The following is an 18,803-nucleotide window of genomic DNA, read 5'->3' on the forward strand; positions in this document are numbered from 1 at the left end:
GCACTTGTTAGTGTCCTGTTATTATTACCTTCGTTCACGTTAGTCTCTGACGCTTGTACAAGGTATTTGTAGCCAAAGCTACCGCCAAATTAGAGGTTTCCTGATCTGCTCACTATTGGAAGGGTCAACTCCTAATCTCTCAAATGACCTTCCAAGGCCTTCCATTGGGAAGGGGTGTGGTGCCAAGGACTGACACTGTAATCTGGGTATCACGGTTCGATCCTCAGCGCCGGATTAGCCCAGCACCATGTGACTCGGGCAATAGCTTGCTTAATCTTCATGACGGCCTGCGCCTTGAGAAGCCCTTGCGGATGATCATTCGCACTTTACAATGTGGATTATTATTATTATTACACCTTCACTGTCAGCAGAAACAGATCCTAGCACCTCTGTTGTATGAAGGTTTCTATGCCAACTTCAACACCCGGGGCGAAGGGTTGTGTACTGCTCAAGGGCTTTGTATCCTCTCACAGGATTACCTGGGCTTTTTTGCATATCTGCCGTCAGGTAAGCAACCACCTTTTTCGTGTTCAAGGTTCCCGATACCAACAGTAACTTGCCCGGCACGTAACTGCGTTGATGGCGCTCCCTTATAACTTCAGGCTCTTCATTCCATTGCGGTTCTTTCAACAAGGAAAGCCCACGTCAGTTGGTAGATATAGCACAAAGGACTCTACTGTGGGGTTAATTTTCCCCCACATGACGGATGCTGCTCTACCAAAAAGATTGTACATATTGATTTTTTCCTCGGCTTACATCAGCCGTTCAACCGTTTTCGGCTAGTATTTGCCAACATAGGGTGAATGGATGGGCTTGTGCCAATTTTTGTCAGGTAGTCCATCAACTCCCTTCCAGATTAAAATATTCCTTTCTAGGGGGCGGGTTTTCTCTGGCTTCCCCTATGTATAATAGTCTATTCGCACATGCTACCCAGGATTAGATTCCGGTTTATGCAGTGATGCTAGGCCTTTTTACCTGTCGCAGTTCCTACAGCAGGTATACCGGACTGGATTTTTACAGGTACGGTAACCATTTTCAAACAAGCTTTCATTTCATTTTATACCAGGATTACAGCTTACCAGGATCTGATGTATAACATGTTTCCAGCTACAACTTATGATTTACTGTCTTAAAATTTACAAGAGGTCCTTGTTACTGCGGTCTCGATAGCTACTGGTTCGCGTCTGCTATAAAGCAGCAATGGTTCCTACCCAACTGTTTGAGGCACATTCTGTTCCAGGTGCTTCAGTATCCAAGATATATTAATGGTTGGTTGCGTTACAAAAACTTATTTTAACATGTACCAGCGACTAGACTAACCACATGGTTGAGGACGATTATGTCTGGGAATAATTTCATACCAAATGTCCGTTCACAGTCTGCTCCTGATGCCATGGTTCTTAATGTTATGATTATTTCTAAATGTTTAAACACCTCAAGGTCTCGATTTCTGAATTTCTGTTTCAGCAATTATCACAAATCAGTGGGTGATATAAATGTTGCTGTGTATTATAAGCGTTAAACTAGCATAATACGAAGCCTCCGGTCCTGTAATAGAATAAAAAATTTCCTAGCATTCGCGGTAAGAATTTTTAATTCTATTAAGGACACGGAGGCGAGGATTATCCGACCCGGTTATTACTATATTGGTAATAATTACCCACCCGCATGTATTTGATATGCTTTTTAAGCAAAAGTTACGGGTTCTTCCTGTCTCGTTCCTTTCAGGTTCGGAACAGACGACGGAGCAGGTGTGCTTCTGGTTTCGAAGACGTAAACTTCCCAGTCGGAATGTGGTTCTTCCCCGTTGGAGGATGGTTGTGGATTCCCTCTCCTTGGTTTCGGACTGCAATTATCAATGAAACTGACTGTTAAGGTTCAAGCAAAGAAAGCGGAAGAGAAACTGGATGCAGTGGCTCTTATAGCGCTGTCCAGGATGTGATGTATGGACAAGCATCATGGGAAATGTAGTTTTATTTGCATACAAAACGTTTTCTTTGGCTGCTGTGAGTAGCAAATAAAAGAAAGAGAAGCATAATCCTCGCCTCCGTGTCCTTAATAGAATTGAAAATTCTTGGCGCGAATGCTAGCAAGTTTTTTATTCATACATTTTATTTCCTTACAGTGGTAACGCTCTCAGGCAGTAAGTATGTTTATGTTACAGAGGTTCATATTTTTGAACCTCTCAGCAACAAGCACTGTTGGTTGTTAGATTCCCCAAACATCGGGTACGCATGCTTGAAGGTTTTTCCACTTCACATAAAAACATGATGACTTTATCACCAGTCTTAACACTAGGGGCCTCTCTTCAACTTTTTACTTTTGGTACTTGCCATTTCCGGACTTTTTCTACACATGTGCTAATCCTATCAAGAGTCGGTTTTATCTTTGTAAACATGAACGTGAATTTTTCGATGCTTAATTCAGTTATCACATGTTTACATTGTAGAGTCCTACCACGGAACTTAAAGTCAGGAAGAAAATATTTGAACGCATAAGCACACATTTACCCCTGAATAAGGGTTCAGTGGAACCCAAAATGCATGGGGTTGTTTTTGTTATGTTGTTAAACTTCAGTTTTGTGATTATTATTACTGAGTGCTATAAGTTATTATCATTGTTTTCAACATGTTATGAATGTTATGAGTCAAGCACTGACAAACTTGTTCAGAAAACATGAAGATAACGTTTTTTGGTTTTAGAGTGTTTATTTGAATTGTGACCATGTCAGGCATTAAACTTAATTAAAACATTTTTCACACATTGAATAGCACATACAGAAACCTCAGGGGCGTTTGGTAGAGCACCCTGCAGACCTGGATGTTTCCAGGCCTTGACAGTGCAGTTTATAATATGGATGCCCCATGTATGCATCATATACAGCAGAAGAAAATAAGGGGCATTCTCTAATTTGTATGGGGGATTTCACTCATGCAAATCAGGGCCATTTTCCGTTATTTTCACGCTGAATTACAGACACAAATACACAGGCATGCACTATGCCCATCTGTACCCTTTTAAAAATGAGGCCAGTCTACCGCTAGTGAAAGTGGGAGTTGTGGTTTCAACCTGTGGTACTTTCTTCAAGTAATGAGCTCTCCTCAGGTCAGACTCAAACTGTCAAACTTTGGACCTGCTCTAAGTACATAACAATTTCTGTAATTGGGCATACTGTCCTTATATGTTCCGGCACACCTAATTGAGGATGTGTAAATGTTTTTTTTAAAAAGAACAGGGAGAGGACAGCACCTCCTGGCATTGGGCCACATCCCTCATTCCTGGAGCCCAATCCTTCTGTCTGCCCTATTACAGCCCCTAACACAAACACTGCAACCATCTGTATTGCAAGTGAGAGGAAATCTGGAAATATGGATTCCTGTGGACATAGTATGACATATTGATTGGCAAAGAGGTGGTAAACAACCTACCCACTCTCCCTTCCCAGAAGGCAGGATGGATATTTAGTTCCTGGGGGTAGGACCAAATAGAAAGTTGTGCTAGAATCTTTTTGGTCTCAAATCCCTGGTGTATGGTGGGTATTCTGCCTCATAGGGCAGAAAGATTTCATGTGAAACCTCGAGCTGCCCCCTAAGTGCATAGAAGATGGTCTTTTGTCTAGAGAGAAGTCTACAATCCAATTCAAGAATAAGTAAGCCCCACACTACTATCACATTATCAATATTTTTCTGAGTGATCTGCTGGGTTTTCTGCTCCCCGCCACCCTCAGCTGGGCAGATGGGGGAAAATGCACCAATATGCCCATCCAAAAGAAAGAAAGCCCATATAACTATTAAGAAAGTAAGTTATGGCCAGGAAGACCTTCCCGTCATGATGCATCAGATAGGCTTCCTATCTATCAAGCTTCCAGACAGTTTTTCCAGTCCTCTCAGAGATCAGATTGGTGAATTAATCACTCCCTCAACCTCCCAAAGGAGGTGGGGCAGGCATGCCCACTACACTACCAGGGAAGAACGTGAAAAATAAAAGGGGTGTTGTACGGGACTGCCTGGTGTTAGGGCCCTATCTCTGGGCACCAAACAGTATTTGTGCCTTTAGAGAGAGGCAGATTCAGAGGTGTACACCTTCTGTTGTGGACATATACTTTAAACAACTCTTCCAAAATAAATCCCAACTTCCTTTCTATAGCCCTGCCAGTATTGGAACTCGGGTCACTAGGAATCATACCAACTTTGCACTTTTCTGAAACTTGCAGACCCAGGGCAATCGGGGATTGAATGTTTTTTTTTTATTCCAATACCTTTGCTTAGCCAGAATTCTGCTCAAATATAAAAATATGTTTAAAATCACCCAATTTCCTCGATTTGTTCATCGGTGAGGTCTTCCACATTTCAGCATGGTGTTGGTGGTCAACCAGAAAACCCTGCCATCTCCAGGCTGAAAACAAAAGATCCACGACAATCAATTGTTTAGTGATTTGTCTGGATTCCAGCACATGTCCTTTCCCTTTTCACCCCTGAAAATATTACAGCATGGGTGAAAAACACAATTGTTCCCATATTTTTGTGATATAAATTACAGACACATCCAGCAAATGATGAAAGACTTAACACCTTGCATTCCCGCGTTTTTCCCAATAAAAACAAAACTGTACATTTGTGAGTAGACATAAGGAACCGACCGGAACTGTCTCTATGTGAACACCATATTGACACATCATTGACTACACATGGTCCTAGTTTTGACCAGTTCCTTTTATGGGAGATAGGCTCACCCACACAAGAGGGGTACTGTTAAAACTGACAACATTGCAATGCTCTTTCCTCAAATCTTTTGCCTTTGCCTCTCTTGTTTTCTGAATTAGTTTTGGCTGGCATTGGGACTATATACATGTTAATACAGCTAAACACTGGTAAAGGTCTTGTGCTCTCCCCCTACAGCATGGTAAATTGACCTACACCTGATTGGCACATTTTAATTACATGTAGGCCCCAGTTTACTGCCTGTACCCATGGCCTGTGGATTAAATGATACTTGTGTCTGCAGCACCCATTGTGCCAACCACTAAAGTAGCCTTTTAAAACATGTCTCCGACCTGCCACTGCTCCCTGTAGTGCAGTTTTAAAAGTCAAGTTGAAGCTGGCCAAATAAACCTTTTGCTAGGCCTACATTTTCCTTTTAAATACATATCTTACCGCTAAAGAAGGCTCTTAGTGCTCCTAGGGTTCATATTTAAAAGGTAGAACATGTGGGTTGAGGTTTTACATAGTATGGTAGTGAATAACTCCTAGAGTCATTTTTCACTACTGTAAGGCCTATCACTCCCATTGACAAACATTGGGTTGCTTCTTACATTTAATACGTGTTAATGGGAGGCAGGTAGTGAGGTCATGTATAGACTTAAACAAATTATAATTTAGTGGCAAAATCACATTTTAAGTCACAGTTTGGGAAATGCCACTGTTAGAATGTTCTAAAACAAGATGCTGATGGAGAGAATGCGTGAAATAATCCTAGCTACTGGCAATCACTTGAGCCCCATCCCAATCAAAAGTTTTTTGCCCAGCATGGTACCTCAGTTTGGACCCTGCTCCTCATGGGAACAGTTCAGCCAGTACTGTCAGGCCAGGTCCTCCCTGAACCATAACACAAGCAACCGAGGACCGGTTTTGCTCTAAATATTTGCTTTTCAGCCAAGTACAGCTTGGTTGCAGTGACACAGTGTGCACGGGGCATGGGTTTCTTGTGTTCTGGTTCAGGGAGGACCTAGCTTGGCAGTTCGGGTTGGACTGTTCCAATTGGAGCAAGGCAAACACTGATTTGCATATAAATAGGTCTGCATTGAAATGACATAGTGTGCAAAATAACAATGAATTTGGGATGGGACACCAAGAAATGACCTGTGGTGAGAATAATTCAAGCATACCATCCATCACATTTTTTGAAATACTTTATTTTGTCACCCTAAGTGGGACAGGTATGCCCAGACGCGCGTCTTGTTTAGAATGTGTCACTGGAACCAAGCTGAACCCGGCTGATGAGCCCATAACTAGGGAGAAACTTGTCCTGGGTTGGTTGGGCTCTTGTTAAGGGAGGTTCTGGCTTGACAGTTCGGACTAGACTGTTCAGTGTGGAGCAGGGTCAAGATTGATTTGCATATAGCTGGGTCCAAATTGGGGTGACTTGGTGCGCAAAATAACAATGGATTGTGATGCAGCCCAAGTAATTGCCAGTGGCTCAAATTGATTCAAGCATTCCATCAATCACTTTTTTGTATTTATTAATGTGTCACTTTTAGAACATTTGCATTTTCTTGTCCAAACACTTTGTGTCGTCTGCCAGGATTGAGGTTCACATGTCTGTGAATGGCTCAGCTGCTAGGCTTTGTGTATTCCTCCCAGATAGTGTGATAAAAGGTGACTATGTTTTGGCAGGATAGGCCACCTGGCCAGGATGGTTTGGGAAGAAGCTGTTCCCTACCCAAAAACACTTCACAGGGCTTTCCTCCAGCACATGCAAAGGATCCTGACACCAGCCTTATTTCTTGGATACATAGCAAGGGAAGAGAAGAACTTTCCAGAACTAGATCATGGGGTAGCCCAGGATGATCCCCCGCTTCAAAAGATGGCACCAAGTGTAAATATTGGACTCTCAAAACAACTCTTCAATACACTCCTGGACCTGTGCACATTATGGATGAAGGACTGCCTTGCTCCCCAGAGGACTGACCTGCTGCTTGAGGCCTGCCTTTCTCCCCAGAGGACTGCCCTTCTGGTTGAGGCCTTCCCTGCACTATAAAAAGAATAGACATGACCCCTTCATTCCAGGCTGACCTGAGTGTCTCCAAGTGCTGACCTTCAACTCCAAGCTACAGGGGCACACGATGCTCCATAGGCATCACTGCAAATGTCCAGCTGACCTGCTGTAAATTTATCTGCCTGGACCTGAATTTGGGCCTGTGTGAGCCTTGCTGCCCTCTGCTAGATTGAGTCCCGATCCTCCACAGGCCATGTACCCTTAGCAACATCAGAGTGCACTCGTCTACAAGTAATGGAAAAATATTTTTGGGCTTTTTACAAATGCGAACAAAACGGTTCCTGCCAAGACTCTGCTGCCCGCATTAACTGCTAATTTGAAGCTCTGGTAAATCCAACTCTTTGTACTACATCGAACACTAGTGATGACCAGCAACACAAGCTCTGTATTTGACAATACAGCAATGACAGTCTTTGGTGGCCCCCAACACAAAGCTCTAACAACAACCATCTGTGACACTCAACTGGCTCTTCGGACTACAGCAACGACCACCTGCTCCTCTTGGTCTGCTCTAGATGCTACAGTGACAACCATCCATGATGCTTTCCCTGCTCTTTGAGGCTTCCTCCACCGCAGACCTGAATCTTTGCACTGGAATTTGAGAACCTAACTTTTTCAGCAGGACTCACCTGTTCCTTGTGTTCTGTCCAGCTGTATCACTGTCTGCCGAACATTTCCCTGCCCTAGCACAAACAGATGGCTGCTAGTGGCCCTTAGTGCTTTTAGCTGCTTTATCTATCTAAAACTTTGAAGTTGCATATCACCAGTTGTCCCTATTGAATGTTTGTCATTTTGGTTTAATTTTATTTAAGAAAGTTTACGCTAATTTTGTGAATTGTTTGCCCTTGTCTTGTGTTGAATGTTTACTTTATTTCTGTTTGTTTTATGCATAAATACTTTACATATTACCTCTTACTTAAGCCTTAGCAACCAGAGGACTAAAGACTGGTTAATTTAATGACTTTTGTGGTTCACCCAGGCAAGGATTTTGGAAGTTTTTTTTAATAGGGCTTTTATGCCCCTGAATTAATAACTCAATATCTTACAGGTACCATTTTTATCTGAAGAAGTGTGGGAACAATAGATGGTGGGAACGTGTGTCATTCTCGGCAAATTCTAGAAAATTCCCACACAAAAACCTTAGACTATTCAGCATTTTCTTCCAAAGTTTCACATTTACAGGACTCTCTTCTTAAGAGACACTAATGATATCTATTCAAGCCATACATGCCGCAAAAATAATTTGGCACTTTGATTAATACCTCTCCTGTCACTTGCATTACACATATCAAGTTATCTAAATAGGGATATAAATTTTACGTCCTTCAAAACATGCCACAAACACAATTTGGCACTGCGTTTATTACCTCCTTTTTACCAAGCAACGCTATGATGTTTTTAATACGACGGGTTTAATATCTGGGGGTCATACGTCCTTCAAAACATGGCGCAAACATAATTTGGCACTGTGATTAATACCGGTCCTGTCACTTATTACACAACTCACGCTATCTAAATAGGGATACAAATGTTAACAGACTGAGGCTCATGAGCCCGTTTCACTGGGCCAACACTTTCTACATAGTCCCTGTAACGTTCCATGATGTGACGTGCCAGGATGCTCACGGTCAATGATGTGTTTAAGGCCCTGTCCTCATGCACGTCTTTGACGTCCTACAAATTGCGGCACTCTACTGATGCCGGGTTAGACGCCAGATCCTTCAATCCCTCTACTTTTCGAAATCAAGTAAGTGTACGGCAGCGCCCCACTGCATATACGCAAAGCCCTCTCGGGCCTCCATTTAATCTTGTTAGACAGCAGCAAGCTTTCTGCATATGATACCCTTAATTTGCCACACTCTTCTCTTGAGAATGAGCTTAATATTGATAGACAGCAGTACGCTTTCAGCACAAGATACCCATGACATCCCGAGATGGGGCGCACATCTCTCCGGATAATGCACTTTGTTATACAACAAGAGTGAATCTGTGCACCATTATTTATCGAGCCACACCCTAATTAATTATTTGGTTGTTGGTTGCCTGTTGCCCTCATTCCATTTTACGGGTCTATAGTGATAACTATTGTTATTCCACCGGAACACGGTTAGTCTCATCACTAACCAGGTAGCCATGTGTTTACCCCGCGTTCTGTTCCTTTTCTAAGACGCTCCGGCCTTCCATTTTGAAACCGGTTATGACAAACCTCTCTTCTTTATCTAGATACTTTGGATTGATTCAAAGCACTCTGTCAGACACTTGTGCTGACATATACGCCATTTTTACTTTGGGTTTACTCCGACTACGATTGCAAGCCACTGAACTACATTGATTTAGTTCCATTTAGTAAGTAATATCGGGAATACTACAGAGTTAGTCTCAAACAGGATTTACTGACCCACATAGGACTGTTTCCTTCTCCTCCCCCAGGAGCCTCTCTGGCCCTCCATGAGGATTGCACGGCGGATGCTTTGTGTCTGTGCATCGCAACAGTAGGTAGCATACCACTGTCAGATACTAGTAGCGTACATAGCCTCCACTCCTTACCCTTACACTTATTTCTCAATCACTCCCCGAGTGCCCTTTCTAGTCCTGAAGAAGACTATGCCGCGAGGACCCCATCCAGTCCTGCCCCAGGGGGTTGAAACTTTGACAACACACAGACTCTAGGGATACTATTTGCAAGAATCACCTGTCCAGCCGAGTCATGTTGTACATTGTGAACTCTTGACATATTCCAGGCAGAAAAGCTTGTATAATAACAAATTGATGTGTTTATGTCACGACTACCTTTTCACTGTCCCTATTCTTACACTCCAACACTCACCTTGATCCCACCCTTCTCTCACTCCCTGAGCACTGTACTATATTGCACTAAGAATGATATTGAGCAACATGCTTGCTTTTAGCCTCCTAATGCTTTGAAATAAATCGCATTTGAGATTTTTTTGCAATAACATTGAATCATTTGAAGATTTCGCTTTATTATGCCTCTTTGACTGTGTCTTTTGTACTGCTACTAGAACCTAGATTTATTCATTTATATTGATTCAGCTACCAAGACCAGCCCCCTCTTGTTATATACTGCACCTGTAGTCAGAGCCTGAGTCTTGTCCTTGTTAAGTTTATACCCTGAAAGAGAACCATATTCAGTGCAATTATGTCTATTGTCCGTAATGCAGTAGCCAGGGTAGAGGTCAGAATGGCCACAACATCAGAATGGGCTAGAACTTTAAGCTCTAACTGATGTATTTGCAGTGGACAAATATCGTTGGTCATTCTGAACCCTTGGATGTAGGGCTCGATATATAGCGCAAACAGTTGGGTTGCCCCTTGTGATAATTATAGGGTCCAGGGAATACGAACACAAATCCCTAACATTCAAGCCTTTATACTGTTGCTGAACTCAATTGACGCACTGAGGACCAAACCCAGACGCATCCATAATTGCCCAAAGAAGTGCTCAGGAAACCCAGTTGAATGCCTTTTCTGCATCAAGCATTACAATTCTGTCCCCATCGGCCGACCCAACTTTCAGGGCTGTAATGGTTGTATTAACTTGGCCGGTGGTATCTCGCCCTTGTACAAACCCATATTGGTTCTCATCAACCAAATCACAGAAGATAGTCTATTAGCCCGCATCTGACTGTATATATTTTGAGTCAACATTGATCAGTGAGATTGGGGAATATGATCCACACACAATGGGGTCTTTCCCCTTCTTGGGAAAGATAACAATATTGGTTTCTGACCAAGATTGAGTCACTTGCCAGAAATATTTAAAGGAATTAAAAATATCACAAAGAAAAAATGCAAGAACCTGTAGAAAGGCCGCATTGAATTCAAGAGGGATTTTGTTTGGACCGTATCCTTTTCCCCTGGCGAGTTGACTTACTGCATTCTCAACTTCGAGCAGGGTGATTGGGTCCACCAGACTAGAACGGTGTAGCCCAGTAAGTTCACAATGGTAATACTTAACAAGAAATTGATTGACAATATCTACAGAGGTCACCCGGTGCTCCTTATATAGATTTTGATAGTACCTAATGAATTCTTCACAAATGAGTGTTTGATCATTAACTTGCTTACTCTTATCATTCTATCCTTAATCCAAAAAGAAAGTATTCACCCATCTCTTCATTGTTTTCAAAAGCCTAGAAAAGATGGTGGCACGTGGCTAGTTAGGCGAGGAGGTGAGACCCTCCTAAGCCACCTGTGGGAAGAAACTGCATGGTGGCTTGAACAAGGCTGTGGTTACTTACCTTCTTGCTTTGAGGACAGTGGGAGTGGCTGTTGGCTTTTCTCTGCTCCTCGGCAGTCCTGTTTGAGACTTGATGGAGTAGTGAAGCAGCAGGGCCAAGGGAGGAAAGTTGTGATGATGGCTGCTGAAGGCTACAGAATGGTGGGTGGGACCACTTCTCCTTCTGGGGCCGAGCTTGATGATCAGAGAGGAGGGCTTTGTGGCCATGGGGAGTGACAGATCATGGCTCAGTGAGAGCTCCACCAGAAAAAGAGACATTGGTGCTTGACCTGGAGTAAGACACGGCTCAGAATGGTTTCAGTGACTCATGATGAACTGTCTTGGTTACAGGTGCAGGCTATTCCGTGTCTGGCTCAGCTACAAAGTTGTCAGAAAAGGGATTGTAGCAAGGATTGTGAGCTGCATCCCTGCAACTTGGTTTCTTTCTTCCTTACTGTGGTTCAATCTCCGGCAACTATTGGTGAAAATTAGCTGGAGGAGCTGTGATTCTCTGCAGAAGCATTTCCCTATTCGTTATCTCTGCAAACTTTTGGTGAAGTTAGTAGTTGGGGGGTGTCGGTGCCCAAGACTCTTTGATTCACTCTACTAGCCTGCAGAGGACGGGAAGTAAAACGCTTCCGCCCTCAAAAACTGTGACTATAAAGCCAACTGTTAAGGCTACTAATGTGGGGAATTCATCTACCACTATGAAAGGGCCACAGTGTTCTGCTTCTAAATTTGATGTGGAACCGCAAAATCAAAATCAGGACAAGACGCTTGGAGCTTTTTCAACCCTTTTGGGAGACATGGGAGTAGCCCCCTGCCTAAATATATTTTTTAAAACTCTTTTATTTTGCAGATGACAAATGCAAACAGAAAGCAAAACCATGACTTTAGTCACATAAAACAAAGCCGCCATCGACAAAATCCCAACCTTCCTTGATTACACAGTTCGGGTTAGTAGATAGTGTTTGCCTTCTATGTCTGTCTCCACCTCAAAGTCCACTAATGAGGGTGACATGTTGTGTTCTTGCCATGTTAATGTATCTGCTCAAGGCAGTGTCCACATCTCTGACTGGCAGCAGTGTGGGGTCATGTACAGTGGTCCAAAGTTCTTGTCCATAGTATCGCTTCCATGGCCCCCCAAACCTTGTGGGATTTTCTGGGGCATCCACTGCTCAGGTTTGTAGTACTTTCAGCAGCCATGTGTAAATCCATCCCCCTTGACCACTCTTTTATCTAAGGTTTTTTCCACTCCCAGCATCTGGACACATCATGCTTTGCCACTGTCAAACCCAGGGAGGCAAAGCACAGTTGTGTCCTGGTAACATCAACTTCACTCGTGATCCCTAGGAGGACAAATGCAGGGTTGAGCAGCAGTGACACCCCCAGTATCGCCCCAATCCTCTAATTATGGCCTCCCAATAGGCTTGTACAGTAGGTCATGTCCATATCATATGATAAAAATCAACCTTTACATCTCAACATGTGAGACAATTTGGTGTCTCTGAATTGACCATCTTAAGGATATTCTTCCTGTCGTAATATACTCCATGTAGAGTTTTATATTGTACAAGTTTTAGCCTTGCTTTGATGGCTATCTCTCTGGGATGCATTTGGGCCTTTCCATGAGGGAGACTGCCTTGTCTGCGAGCTCTCCTTGCAGTAGTCTCCCCTCTAGTGTAGCCTATTCAGGTAGGTCTGTGCATAATATGTCCTCTGTCTGCCACACATGGTGCAACTGTGCATACTTAATAAACTGGGATCCGTACAGGGAGTATTCCTGACTAATTATGTCCAAATGTTGAATTCCCCCCTTTCCAGGATGTCCCCAGGATGTGGATATACCCAAGAGATCCCAGGCCTCAAATCCCTTTAATTTGCGTAGTTCTCTGATCCGTCCCCCTTTCCAGAGCAGCATAGCCTTTATGACCCAGTTTGTCCACCCAATAGCTTTCGTTGCTCTTTCCCATTCACCTATGGTGACTCATGTTGCTGGCAGTAATTGAGAAGTGCCCTTTTCACCATAAAGATAGCGTAGATGCATATGGGGCTTTATCACTTCACTTTTTAGTTGGTATTTAGGGTGGTCCCACACCCACTGTGCTCATTCAATAATGGGATTGGATGAGCAGCCCAAAAGTAGGCTCCTATATCCGGTAATGCAATCCCGCCATTGTAGGGGTTATGCTGTAACGTCTTCAGAGCTATTCTGGGATGCCTTCCCTGCCACAGTAGGGATCTGATGTCTCTCTCTAGCCAGGTGAACATTGTCCAAGGGAGTGGGTGGTATGTGTTTTGGAGCGTGTAGAGAAGTTGGAGAAGGGTAATCATTTTAAAGATAGCAGCTCTTCCAAGCAAAGAGAGAGGGAGGTCTCTCCTTCTCTCCACTTCTTGTTTGAAGTTCTGAAGGACCTTCCACAGGTGACGGTGTCTACATCTCTCTCTGGGGTGATACAAATTCCCAGATACTGAAAGCCTTCCAGAACCAGTAAGGTCTTCAAATAGTGGCAACCATGCTGGGGTTCTTCTAGGGCAGTAAAGTAGGGACTTATTCCAGTTGATCCTGTATCCGAAGTGCCGTCCACACTCGTCTATAATATTGACCAAGACAGGGATGGTGGGGCCAGGGTTAATGTCATATAGAAGAATGTTGTCAGTGTAGACGGAAATCTTTTCTAGCTCTTCACTGTTTGATGGTATCCTAAAACCATGGATTTCTGGGTGGTGCCGGATACTAGAAGCAAGTGACTCAAGAGTGTGCTCTAACAGAAGTGGTGAAAGGGGACAACCCTGCCTCATCCCCTGTCTTATGGGGAAGGGTGCTGATATTCTCTCATTTACTTAGACCAGTTGCCATATTATTATGTAGCACTAGTCAGCTGTGGAATATGGGATCTATAGTTCGTTTGGCCAGTAAGCACTCTAGAAACTGCCAGTGCATGGCATCACTTGCTTTTACAGCATTCAACTATAGAAATATATGTGGTTTATCTTGATCCTTTACTTCCATCAGCGAGTTGTGGGCCGTACAAATATTTAGTCTAGGGGCATGTCTAGGCATGATGCCTGACTGGTTTTCATGGATGAAAGATGTGATATATATTTAAGGAGACAGGCTGCTAAGATTGTTGCCAGTATCTTTACTTCACCGATCAATAGGGATATGTGGCTGTTGGAAATGGCCCTTTTTGGGGGGTTATCCCCTCTCTTGTTTTTCCTGAACTATGTTTGTGGGCAGTAGGACTTTGAGCACTTTACCACTGTTGATCAGTGCTAAAGAGCATATGCTCTCCCTGTAAATTATTACTGTGATTGGTTATTCATGATTGCATATTTGTTTTACCTGTAACGTCCCTAGTAAAGGGCACTGAGTGTGCCAGGGCTGGTAATTCAAACGCTACTAGTGGGCCGGCAGCATTGATTGTGCCACCCACATGAGTTGTCCTATAAAGGTGTCTCAGGCATGCCACCGCAGTGCCTGTGTGCAGTCTGTGAACTGCCATGTTGCCCTGGCCAGTGTCCACACGTGCCAGGCCTGACCCTTCCCTTTTCTTACACATTAAACATCCCTATAGTAGGTCAAAGGTACCTCCCTGGGCAGGGTGCAGTGTATGTGAAAGGTAGGACATGTACTAGTGTGGTTGACATGTCCTGATAGTGAAATACTGCCAATTTCGTTTTTCAATATTGAACGGCCATCTTGCCCAAAGGATAGAATGGGGAATGCTGTGTCCCATGTGTACCTGCATATCTCCCCATAGGAGCAAGATGGGAAGCTGAAGTCTGGTATCCCTGAACTGAATTTGACACTGCATCTTTCATGAAGGATGGTTTTTAAATTCCATGTTTGAAAATAGCACTTTTAGAAAGTGGCTATTTTCCTGGTCCACCTTTCTGTGTGCCTCTGCCTGTTAGAATATTGACTGTCTTGTTTGTGAGTGACAGGGGCTGGGGGTGGCTGCAGGAGGCTGGGGGTCAGCCCTAGGCTGAATAGACCTCTCAACACTTAGAGTGGTGGAAGTAGTTGCACCTGGGCCTGAATAGGACTGTGCCTGCCTTCCACAATGCTGGCTCCACCTCCTGAGGTGTGTCTGATAGCCCTGGCCCACACTCACAACGAAAGAAGACTATGCCGTGGCAGAGGGCACCCAGAACTGGTTGGGACTGGATCCTGGACCCCTCACACATGAAGAACAAAGACCTTTGTGGTATAAAAGTAAGACCTGAAACCCCAGTAAGATTAGACTTCTACAATCAAGAGGAACCTCTACCCAAGGAGATCAACTGAAGAGACTGAAAAAGGAAGACTGCCCTTGCTGTGTGTTCTGCGCTGACCTGCAGTTTGCTGATTCTACTGAGGGTGAGGACAAGGGACTTTGCTGTGTGCTGTGTCTCTCCCTGCTTGAAAACAAGGACTTAGCTGTGTGCTGTGTCCTGAGAGTATCCAAGGACCAGAAGAGAGCTGGCCTCCTGTTAAAACTCAGGAACACAAAAGTTTATCAGAAGAAACCATTTTTATCAACATCTGAGTGCGTGTCTCTGCTCTCTGACTGTAGCCTCCTGAGCCTGCGCCTTCACGAAGCTGCCCATGTGCTCCAGAGTCCAGACTCTGTGTGCTCAACGGCACACAGCTGGGGGCCTGTCATGAGGGCTGAGCTTCCTCGGGCGTGATCTGCCCAGGATCGTGATTTAGTGGGCTTTGCAGACAACTGAGGGTCTGCTTTGCCCTGGATTGCTGCTCCAGTGTGTAAATCACTAACGCTGGCCCGGGAAACGCAGGATCTCAAGGTCTGGCCCTTGTCTCACCTGTGCGTTGTTCCCTTTGCCCAGCCCCGATCACCGCTGCCAGCCCGGGACAACTCGGAATCCCTGACTCAGCCGTTCGAGACCGTGACCTTCCTGGACAGCTGGAAGCATGCCAAAATCAACGCCCTTCTGAAGAAACCCAAGGCAGATCCGAAGGACCTCAAGAACTTCCGGCCCATCTCTGCTCCCGTTCTCAGCAAAGGTAATCGAGAAGACCGTCAACAGACAACTGACCCGCTACCTTGAAGAGAACAACATCCTGGACCCGTCCCAGTCCATGTTCCGCAGCAACCACAGTACCGAAACGGCCCTCATCTCCGCCGCAGCCGACAGCAGGGTCCTGCTGGACAATGGTTAAACTGCACCCTTCATCCTCCTGGACCTATCAGCCACCAACGACACTGTCTGCCACCGCGCCCTACATACATTCCTCTGCAATGCAGGGATCCGAGACAAGGCTCTGGAATGGAGCACCATCTTCCTCTCCAGCAGAACCCAGAGCGTCCTCCTCCCCCCTTTCAGATCAGAAGCCTCCGAGATCACCTGCGGCGTACCCCAAGGATCATCCCTCAGCCTGACACTGTTCAACATCTACATGGCACCACTCGCCAACGACACCTATTTCATCCTCTCCCTCACCAAGGACCTTCTCACAGCCAAAACCAACCTCCACGAAGGAATAAAAGCTATTCCCAAGTAGATGAAGAACAGCCGTCTGAAACTGAACTCTGACAAGACAGAGGTCCTCATCCTTGGCTACACCCCCTCAGCCTGGGACGACTCCTGGTGGCCAACCACACTGGGAGCAGCACCGATTTGCACCGACTATGCACGCAACCTGGAGTTCATCTTCAACTCTACACTCTCCATGACCAAGCAACTCAACGCCGTTTCTTCCTCCTGAATCAACACCCTACGCATGCTCCGCAAGATGTACAGGTGGATCCCCACCGAAACAAGAAGAACAGTCAGCCAGGCCCTCGCCAGCAGCAGATGGGATTACGGCAACGCCCTCTACCCAGGAACGACAGCCAAACTCCAGAAAAGACTCCAACGCATACAGAATGCCTCCGCACACCTCGTCCTCGACATCCCCTGCCGCAGCCACATCTTTGATTGAGAGACCTGCACTGGCTACCCATCAACAAGAGGATCACCTTCAAGCTCCTCACCCACGCACAAAAAGCACTCCACAACACTGGACCAGCATAACTCAACAGAAGACTCGCCTTTTACATCCCGAACCTACAGCTCCGCTCCGCCTACCTCGCCCTCGCCACCGTCCCCTGCATCCGAAGAGCAACCACCGGTGGCAGATTCTTCTCCCACCTTGCCGCCAGGACCTGGAACACCCTCCCCATTCTCCTACGGCAGACCCAGGACCTACTTACCTTCAGGAGACTTCTCAAAACCTGGCTATTTGAGCAAAAGCAGCACCCTTCCCCCAAGCGCCTTGAGACCCTCACGGGTGAGTTGCGCGCTTTACAAATGTTATGATTGATTGATTGATTGAATTGGGTAGAAATCAATTCTTGTTTTGAAAGTCCCAATCATGGTGTTACCTTTTAAATTCTGAGTTTGTGCTTCTCAAGACCAAGTACTCTTAGAATATACTTTCTACCAGTACACATGACTTGGGAATACTATACCTTCTAGTCCTCTGTCTGATGTAACATTTCCTATACATTCATTTACACACTTTTGAGTCATTGTCTCTGTGCAATGTGTATAAAACAAAAGAAACGCATGTGAGAGAGAGGGGTTTTGGAGGGTTGAGAGGCACTGTTAAAGGATGGTAGTGAGGGAATCCATGGAGAAGGATGATATTGGGGGCGCCAACAAACATTTTAGCACCAGGCAACACCAGAGCTAAAGCCAGCCCTGACACCAATTCTGACGCGGGATCTGCATCCAACTGCTGACACAACTTTCCTGGCTCCAGCGAAAGCAAAACACCCCCTGGCGACCAGCTTTTCAAGTCAACAATGGTCGTCTTGTGATCCTCCTCCAATGCAAAGTGGCAACTGTGGCTCGTCACATGGATCTAGACTGAGTAAAATGATAAACCTTCTCCCGGGACAAGCCTGATCCCTGGATCCAACAGGCCTCTATCACGGTCAGCCTGAACTCTTGACTTTGACCTGAGCCAGCGCACACAGATTACCGCTAGTGCTTCTTGTCCCAATTTTTTTCTACAACTTTTAAAATCCCACTTATTGGATTTTCTTTAGTGTCCTGGTGTCATTTAATTTATTAAAATGTACATTTTTCTAAATTGGTTTGTGTTTTTACATTATTACTATTTAAGTGCTGCATACATACATCTAATAAACATTTAAAAAAAAATAATATTTAAGTGCTGCCTACATACTTTACACATTGTCTTTAAGTTAAACCTGACTGCTTTACTTACTTTTGTGGTTGATCCTGACAGGGATTGGGTTTAGTCGTTGAGTGGATCCCCCATCTCTCTCAACTAATAACCCAGGGACATATTATCAAGAGAGGCGATAAAATTATCGCTGTTTTAGCAGCAGAAAACTGCTGCTGAAACGGCAATAATGGGCTTGATAATATGCTCTATGGAATTCCAATTGAAGGTCATGTTAGATATCCTTCACATTTAACATGGGCATTTTAGCTGCAGTTTTCTGCCGCTAAAGCAGCGATAATTGTATCGCCTGTCTTGATAATATGGCCCCCAATTTCTCACACCTATCTTGAGCAGTACCATTAAGTCTCGCTTTACAAACTCACCGCCTTCCACGTCCTGCCGTTTTCTTTTCAGCAAGGTTGATTTTTTTTTATGATAATGTAATTAGTAGACGATTCTAAGAGTTTTGAAAACCTCCAACATGTGCCAAAATGAAACATAATCGGAATAATTCTGATAGAGTTGGTCTAAAATTAATCTTTGCCGGTGGTGCGTCGTGCTTCAGGCACATTGATCATGATATCGACTGTGTCACCAGTGTCTGGT

Source organism: Lissotriton vulgaris, chromosome 8 (genome assembly GCF_964263255.1).
Source record: "Lissotriton vulgaris chromosome 8, aLisVul1.2, whole genome shotgun sequence".
Classification (NCBI taxonomy): domain Eukaryota; kingdom Metazoa; phylum Chordata; class Amphibia; order Caudata; family Salamandridae; genus Lissotriton; species Lissotriton vulgaris.